Source organism: Parus major, chromosome 10, assembly GCF_001522545.3.
Source record: "Parus major isolate Abel chromosome 10, Parus_major1.1, whole genome shotgun sequence".
Classification (NCBI taxonomy): domain Eukaryota; kingdom Metazoa; phylum Chordata; class Aves; order Passeriformes; family Paridae; genus Parus; species Parus major.
The window spans coordinates 4464504-4472718 of record NC_031779.1 but is presented as its reverse complement, the minus strand read 5'-3'; the positions used below and the strand labels follow the sequence as shown (position 1 = coordinate 4472718).

The following is an 8215-nucleotide window of genomic DNA, read 5'->3' as shown; positions in this document are numbered from 1 at the left end:
TTATGGGTCAGGTGTTCTGAACCAGCCAATGGGGACACGGACTCGAGCAGAGCCTCAGAGTGTGGCCGCCATTTTGTGGCGGGCGGGGCGGATGGTGGCGCGGAGCCGAACAGCGCGGGGAGATTTGTTCCGTGTTCACAGGCGGGGCCGAGGCGGGGTCTGGATGTCTCGGGCGGCACGTCCCGCCCCTCCCTGGGTGTTTCAGAGGTGGGGCCCTGGGCAGAGGGTGGGTGTCTCGGGTGGCTCCTGCCGCTCCGGCAGTGCAGAGGTGGTGGGGGGACGGCCTGTCACTGAGGGAGCCGCGTGTGAGGGCTGGCGCGCCTTAGAGGCGGCTACGTTCATCATTTCCTTCTTTAACGCGTTCGGTTTCCCTGACTCACTTCTCATGAGCAGAGCCGCAAGACCTTTTTTAACGAATGGGTAGGCTTCCTAGTGTGGTAAAATGTGGAATTCGGGTATTCTCAGAACCCATAGGTCTGGTGATGGCAACTCATTTGCTTGTGGTGTTATAAGGAAAGGCGATGCCGGTCACTGCTCTAAAGAGGGGAAATGATGAGGGGAGAGTGTTTATTTGGTGTTCTGTGATTAAAACGGGACACTATTACACAAGTATGTGAGAACATAGAGGTTATTCAGAATTATTTCCAAACGCAACAGCAAGGCCGTCTTCAGCTTGCCTGCAGATCAGTTTTAAGGACAGTGATTTTAATTTTGCCCTCTTGATTTGTTTATCTTAGAGAAGCAGAAAGGTTTTCTCTCCCACTGGATAGACCCACCCAGAGCCTAGCCGTGGAATTACCCCCTTGTAGGTAGTGGATACCAACCCAGGTATGGTAGCAGTTCTATAGCTGAATTATGAGAACACTTATCTTGGTGAATGTAGCAGCTTAAATCCTGCTTCATGCTGCATCTCTCTAAAACCTGCAGTATCTGGTGTTTGTGGGTTCTGTGGGTTTGTTTTGTTTCTTTTTTTATAAAATAATGCTACTTTCTACTGGTGATCTTGGTACTTTCATGACATAAACATGAACATCAAGAAACAGGTTTCCACTGTGAGGGTGATAAAACCCTGGCACAGGTTGCCCAGGATGGTTTCGGAGTCAGCATCCTTGGAAATATTCAGAAGCTAGGCATGGTTCTGGGCAACTAGCTCCAGGAAGCCCTGCCTGTGACCTCTGAAGTCCTTGTAACCTCCAGCAATTCTGTAGAACTGTCAGAGGTCAAACTCACCACCTCCTAAGGTAGTTTAGCTTTCCTTATAGGCAGGCACAGGAGGGAGTGTCTTCAGTTTGTTTCACTTCAGAAAAATTCCTGTGTTTTATATAGAACTATACAGTTCTTTATAAAGCTGTTCCATAACTTGTATCTTGGTGGTTAGGAACTTTCCTGTGACTGCGAAGACTGGGCAGGAATCATGTCCTGAGGCTAAGAAAATTAAATCTGTGTTTTCAGTGTCTTGACTGCTGTAGACATGGAGCTGCTGCAGAACACATGGCACTGCTTAGTGCTACTGTTCTAAGAGTTATCACACTACTTTTTTTGTAGAGTTAATCTGTAGGTGAAGGCTGCTTCCAGACACAGTGCTTCAAAGATGAATGTTGGAATCTATTTCTGGATTGTGGTCAGGCATATAAATACTGAGCTGTTAAAAGCTCTGTCAAGACGGAGACATTTCTGAGTAGGTGCAGAAGGAGAATTTCACATGCCTGAAGTCTTAAGACCAGGCATGCTGCTGACACATTCAGGTGTTCCCAAAGTTAGCATAGCAGAGGGGAGTTGCACCTTTGACTTTTGATTGTCTAAATTGCCTAAATTGTTATTAAAGTTTCAATTTTGACATTCAGATTCTTATTTAGATGTGACCTGAAGCAGTATTTCTGCTGGGAGCATTCACTGGGAGGGTTTTGTGCAGATTTCTTGTATTTTGCACTTGATGTAGTCAATTGCAATTTCAAGTAAGACACCTTCAAATAGAGGGAAGCTACATTAACCCACTTTCATTGTGAGAAGGTTTGAAGCTCTTGTTGGCCAAAAGGGGAGCTTAAAAGGTGTTTGGGGGTCATCTTGTTTCCCTGCTGCTGAACAAAATGCGATGTACGTGCTAGAACAGCTCTAATATACATATAGCCTAATTTTGTATCAGTGCATTCCTTAAGGAGTAAGGATAATAAACCATAATTCAGAAAAACAAGGAAGATGTGACTGACAAAAAAATTAAGACAGATTTTTTCCATTAGAAGCTGAAGTTTTATTACAGGATAACAGTACATAAAGCACATCTAAAATCGATGTGTTCAATGCACTTAATAAAGGTAATGTAATATTAAAGGTACAGTTTCTAAGTACAATATAACAACATTCATATTAGAATGAAAATTGGAGTATTTAAAAGACAACATTAAATCTCTTATTTTTACAGTCATATTTACAAAATGAATCAAAATACTTTTTCGGGACCGAGTAAAATAACAAACTTGAATATAAGCAGGCTATCGTGAGTTGGAAAGGTCTATGGAAGGGAAAAGTGAAGTGATTGGGTAAAGATCATTAGCAAAGGTTTAGTACAATACCACTTTAGTATTCCTCTTGATGGCTTACATTTTACTGTGGCTAGAAAAGGAATTTATACATACTGTACACATAACAGACAGCACATATTTACATGTACAGTATAATTGCATTAAACTTGTGTGTATTTACAGAAATTTGAGCATATCACTCAACGAGGTTTTTAAGTCTGTGTGCTTCATCTTCAATTTGATGTATATTTATAATCAGCATTTATTCTGGCATTGGTACATTGAACATTTAGTAGAGGGAGGATAAATGTTAACCAAATGGTTTTGCATAAATATATCAAACTATTAAAACAACAGGGAGAATGTGTTCCTGGCATTACATATAGGTTGGTACGTACAAATTTAAGAGTGAGTCCTTTTCCTCTTTGAAAATATCAAAAGGTGACTTAAATCAAGAAGGGAAAACAAAATTCTCATGGCTTATATTTAAATAAGATTGTAGCTTCAAGAGGTTTTTATAATTGTCCTGATAGTGTTTGCAGTTAAACATTCCACTTATGAAAATATACCCATGGTGCAGTAAAGTTTGTTTTTAGGTCAACAGTATGTTTGCTGTTTAAAAAAAATTATTTATATATATATATTCCTTGGATTGAGGGTATAAAAGCAGTGCATGGAAGCCAAGAACCATGGCTTTAAAATTCACTACCTTCTATTATCAAAAAGTGCAGTAAACAGAAACATTGTTATTAATAAATTGTTCAAAAATCTTTGCTAAAGATCTTATAAATTCAGTAATATTACAGAAAAATTCTAATAAATATTTAAAAGGTTAATTACCTCCTTAGTTAGATATTTGATATCCATCAGTTTTTAAGAATGAACATGAAAACAATATCTAGAATGAAAGGAACAGGGGATAGGAATATTTTGAAGGGTATATGACTACGTAAATTAAGGTATACATGAAAAAATAAAAACAAAACCCCCGTACCTGACAAAACGTTGCAAATTCCACTTCTTAATTAACTTTAGTTGCTACTGGCTGTCCTTGGATATGTATGCATGGTGTATAAAGCATATCCAGGGACTGAATTCAGCCATCCATCTATCATGGCAGATTTACAGAACATTCCTATTTACAGTCACTAGAGTTAAGTGTGTAGGCATGGCCCAGTAACATCTGCAGGCTGAGTGTGTACAGATCCTATTTAAAGTGAGGAGGGAGGAAGGCACCCAGCAGAATAACACTAAAAATTTCCGATTCAACAACAAGATAGAATTCTCCCAACAAGCCAAATAACTACCTCCCTTTCAGACAAACAGAATATTGTAATTATTTTATACTGGCAGATTAGATGTTTTTCTTATTTTTGATACAATACAGGCAGACTGTTTTAGTAACCAAAAGGATAACAAGCTGGACAGAACAATTTTAATAACGTTAATAATTAATAATGTTAATAATGTAGAAAAAAATTCTACATTTGATATCAAGTATCTGTACCGGTGAAGTAATTTTCTCCTTATTAAATATACTATAGAATAATTTATATAATGACACTATGCATTTAAAGAGAAAACCATGTCCCAAATCTTGTACTCTGATACAGGTACTTGTTGGGCATATGTTGGTGTATATATATATATACACAAATATATATATTTATATATAGTTATACTCAGTGAAATTAACAAGACCCAAAGGTGGTATTGTCTAGGAATAAAAGGGGTTTGTTTGTTTTTGTTCACAAAAGTAACTTATCTAGCACCACACATCAGAAAAACACAAAAATAGCACACTCTAGTTCTAAACAGCTATGTCTAAAATAGATTATATAGTAAAACAGATATTATACAGCATAATGTGGTATTTGATAAACAGATAAATATTTGCGCTGTGTAGGCTGTTTATAGTATAATTTTATCTATACAGAATGAAAGCAAAAAGTTAACTGTATAGAGGTGAGCAGAACAACATTAAATATTATGACTCCAAAGCAGAGACAAAGTTAGAATTGAAAGAATAGAGCAAGATAAAATGTTTACAGGCCATTACAAGTCCTTAAATTAGTATTAAAATAAGGAATCAGTTGCTCAAGTTTAAGAAAGCAGTAAACAAGAGATTGCATTTACATGCAGATGTCTAAAACTTGTATTTCTTTTAAATCTATGCACAAAAAGTCATTTGTTTTTATTGCTTGACATTCAGTTATGGCTAGAATATTTTTAACCTTTTTTTTTGTACTTTGGAAACAAGAATATTGTTAAAGGTGCCATAAAAATGGACAACATTGAAAACAGTTTGCAAATAAACCACCTAACACTGCAGTTCTTTATACATTTTAAAAAGCCTTGTCTGGGGTTTGTCATATGTTAAATATATTTAATCTGGGAAAATACATTGTAGCTTGAAGCCTCCCATTGGCCCAAACATCCAATACAAAAACACATCTCCAGAAAAGGAGCAGGCAGACAACACAGTTACATATAAAGAAGCAGCCAGTTAATGTCCTAATACTTCAAATAGTAACCACTGTTCTGTAACTTGTTTCTAAATCAATGTAGAAATGAGGAACATTTTGGATTTAGAAAGGTGTACAGTACGTATGCCTTTTTGTGAAATAAAATTCACTGTATTGCTTATGAATTCTCTGCATTATATATAGATAGCATTACAGATTGCAAGTTCCTGTAAAGTTTGTGCATCTACATTAAGACTTCGTGGGGTAATTCAGGGTAGTGTTTCTCAAACTGAAAGTCACAACTGGTTGTTTGAACGCTGCTCAAGTGTTTAGATTATGATCAAAACACCCTGCCAGGCACACCCAGCTCGGTTCTTTGTGAAGTGCAGCTTCTCCAGCGCGGTACAGGGGCTTGTTCTGGCTACAGGAGCGTGCTGGACAGGGAACTTGGGAGCTGCAGCTCAGCCCCACGGCCTGGAGGAGCTGCAAAGGCCGGCTGGGAACTGCACTTTGCATTTGCAGTGTCTGGAGAGTTCCCAACTACCTGCAGCAGCTTGGTTCCTTCAGTTAGGAAATGCTGCCAGTAATTCCAGCTGATTCACACTCCCTGCCCCAGGAAAGGTAAGTCAATTCCAACACAGAGAGCCCTGTGCAGAAATCTATCTCACAGAGATTGTGCTTTCAGAAACCTTGAGAAACACTAACATATGAACACAAGTATACATAGGACACATGAACACTGAAAACATGCAGATGTTAACAAAGTGTGATGTCACACATGAAGTTGAACAACTTGATTGTGAAGTTCAGCTTGAAGAAGTTATAAGATTATGAGGGAAGACATACAAGTGAATATTGTGGCAGAAGAAGTGAGCCTATGAGTATTGATCTGAAGCCTTTATCATGTTCTGTTTCTTATTTGGATAGCCTATTTATTGCTATAAAGTTATTGCTATATTCTACCAGTGATAAAGGCAAAAAAAAAAACCCCAAACCCAACAGCTACACTATAGATGGAAAAGGTAGAATACAGCTTCTGTTTAGATGTTAAAATTCTATTTAGTACCTGAATAAAGTTCCAGAGATAGACTGTATATTATGTTACGTATTTTTCCCCTCAAGTCCGGTGACTTAGCATTATGTAGCAAGCCATTATCACAGTACTAGAGTTAAAGCACACACTGCAAGGATTTTAAAAGAAATACTCATTTACATTTTAAAATTTTTATTTTTGTTGTTGTATTTGGTATCTGTATGCATTTGCCCTCATTTCCACCAAATGATTTACTGACAGGAATATTTAACCAAAAAGAAAGTAAGAGGCTAAAATTCAAATATATTAATAATGGATGTAACTTTAAAAGTAATAAATATTAGTATTAATAATTTAAAAATAATTCTAATAGTTGTATTTCTCCAGCTAAGGAAAATAAAGATGTTCTGTGCAATCTGAATCCGCTAGCACAGGCAGAATTCCATACAATGAATACTCAAGAGAAAATTGCTTATTATTTTTGGATATTGTATAGTAAGTGCTGTTTCTGGCATTTATATTAATAGGTTTGTCTACATTGAGAAGTTTAGGAATGTCTAGGGAAAAAAATACACGTAATTTGCACAGCTTACACTGTGTAACCTGTTTTGTTTATCAAGTACAGACTGGGGATTGTCTATGCCAATCCAAAAACAGATACTGTAATGCTTGGATCGTCCCACTACATAGTTAAAACCTCTTATAGGTTGTCCATTCTAAGAGTGTTTAATTGATGTGCAAGTATGTAAAGAATAGGGTCCACTGTGAATCAGCAACAGGAATTCTCTTCTGCTGAAGATGCCAGAACACCAACTGATCATACTTGCTAAGTGCTTGTCTGCCTCGGAAAGCCATTCCAAGCTAAACTTGACTGTAAGTACAGTTTCCCTATTTATTAAGCAATCTGAAGTAACCAACTGGAAGCCATATACCCGTGAAAAAACACTCAAAAATACCAGAAAACGGGGGCTTTCTCCAAGCAGACAGATTTGATGGAGAAATCAAATTCACTCTCTTTCCAAAGTAACCAAAGTGTTGAAGTCTTGCTCATTTTGTTTGTAGTTGTTTATTTGCTTTTCTACTTGCATTTTCAAAAAAATGTGAAGCCATAAAACAAAGCTAATTGGGACAGGCTTCCAGCATCCTACAGTTTGGCACTGGGAGACTTCTAAACATTGCTGGGTTTTGGTGCCATTGTAAAATCACTTGGAATTGCTGTATTTGATGTACTAGATATGAAAATTTCTTCAGCCTCAGTGTTTCTTTCCAGTCAGGTTTTGGCTTTACCATGAAACATCTGCAGCAACAACAGACAACATTCAAAGTGTTGTTCTTGTATTCCTGCAGGTCAGTGTTCCCTACTATGTGACTTCATTGCTGAAACCTAACCATGACCTTTTCATTCGTACTATATTTTCCACAAACGGATTAATTTTCTTTTACAATAATTTAAATATTAAAAAGCTGTTTTCTATTGCAGAACACTGAATTTCAGCTGGAAAAGCAGTCCTATAATTATAAAAATGTCCAGAGGGTATTGAAATTAATTTCAATAATTTATTTAGTGAGTCAGCATTTATTTTCTAAAATGCAATTGTAAAATCTTTGTGCTATTTGGAGTACTCCTGTTTTGAGCACAATACCAACCAAAAAGCAGCTCTACTGCAAGAGTGAGCAAAAGAATGAGGCACACACAGAGCATTTAGTTAAAAAAAATAGCCAGTTCTCCTGTGCCTGGGGGTGGGGTGAAGTGAAGAAATACTAGCATATTTTTTAAAAAGTAATTTGTTCCACCAGCAGTACTGGCCACCCTGTTGAAGAGTTTTAGAAGATCCCTGAGCATATTAGTTTCTGACTTAGAACCCCAGCTCCAAAATGACAGGGCTTCTCTTGTTGATAACGAGATGGATTGTCATTCACAGTTAATTCAATCATAAGGTGCTTATCTATTTACCCTTTTTTTCACCAATCAGCACAAAGAACTGTCAGAAAATAACTTTTATTTTTCTTTTTTAAATAATAAAAGGGCACAAAATTTAAACAATGTTTTGTGACAGTGGTTTAGGATTATTATCTGGCTGCCCCTCAACAACAGACAAGTGATTCAGTCGACATTCCTTAGCAAAAAAAAAAAAAAGAAAAAAAGGAAGGAAAAGAAAAAAGGCAAAAAAAAGAAAAATCCTGTACAAATATGTATT

At 37.0% G+C, this 8215-nt stretch overlaps 1 long non-coding RNA gene across 1 annotated transcript; it reads left to right on the top strand.

Annotated features, from left to right (window-relative positions):
* Positions 1 to 40: 40 nt before the first annotated feature.
* On the top strand, positions 41 to 1837 carry LOC117244931. Its single transcript, XR_004498919.1, has 2 exons — positions 41 to 207; positions 738 to 1837. It is a non-coding gene; the product is annotated as an uncharacterized LOC117244931 (long non-coding RNA).
* The last annotated feature ends 6378 nt before the right edge of the window (positions 1838 to 8215 follow it).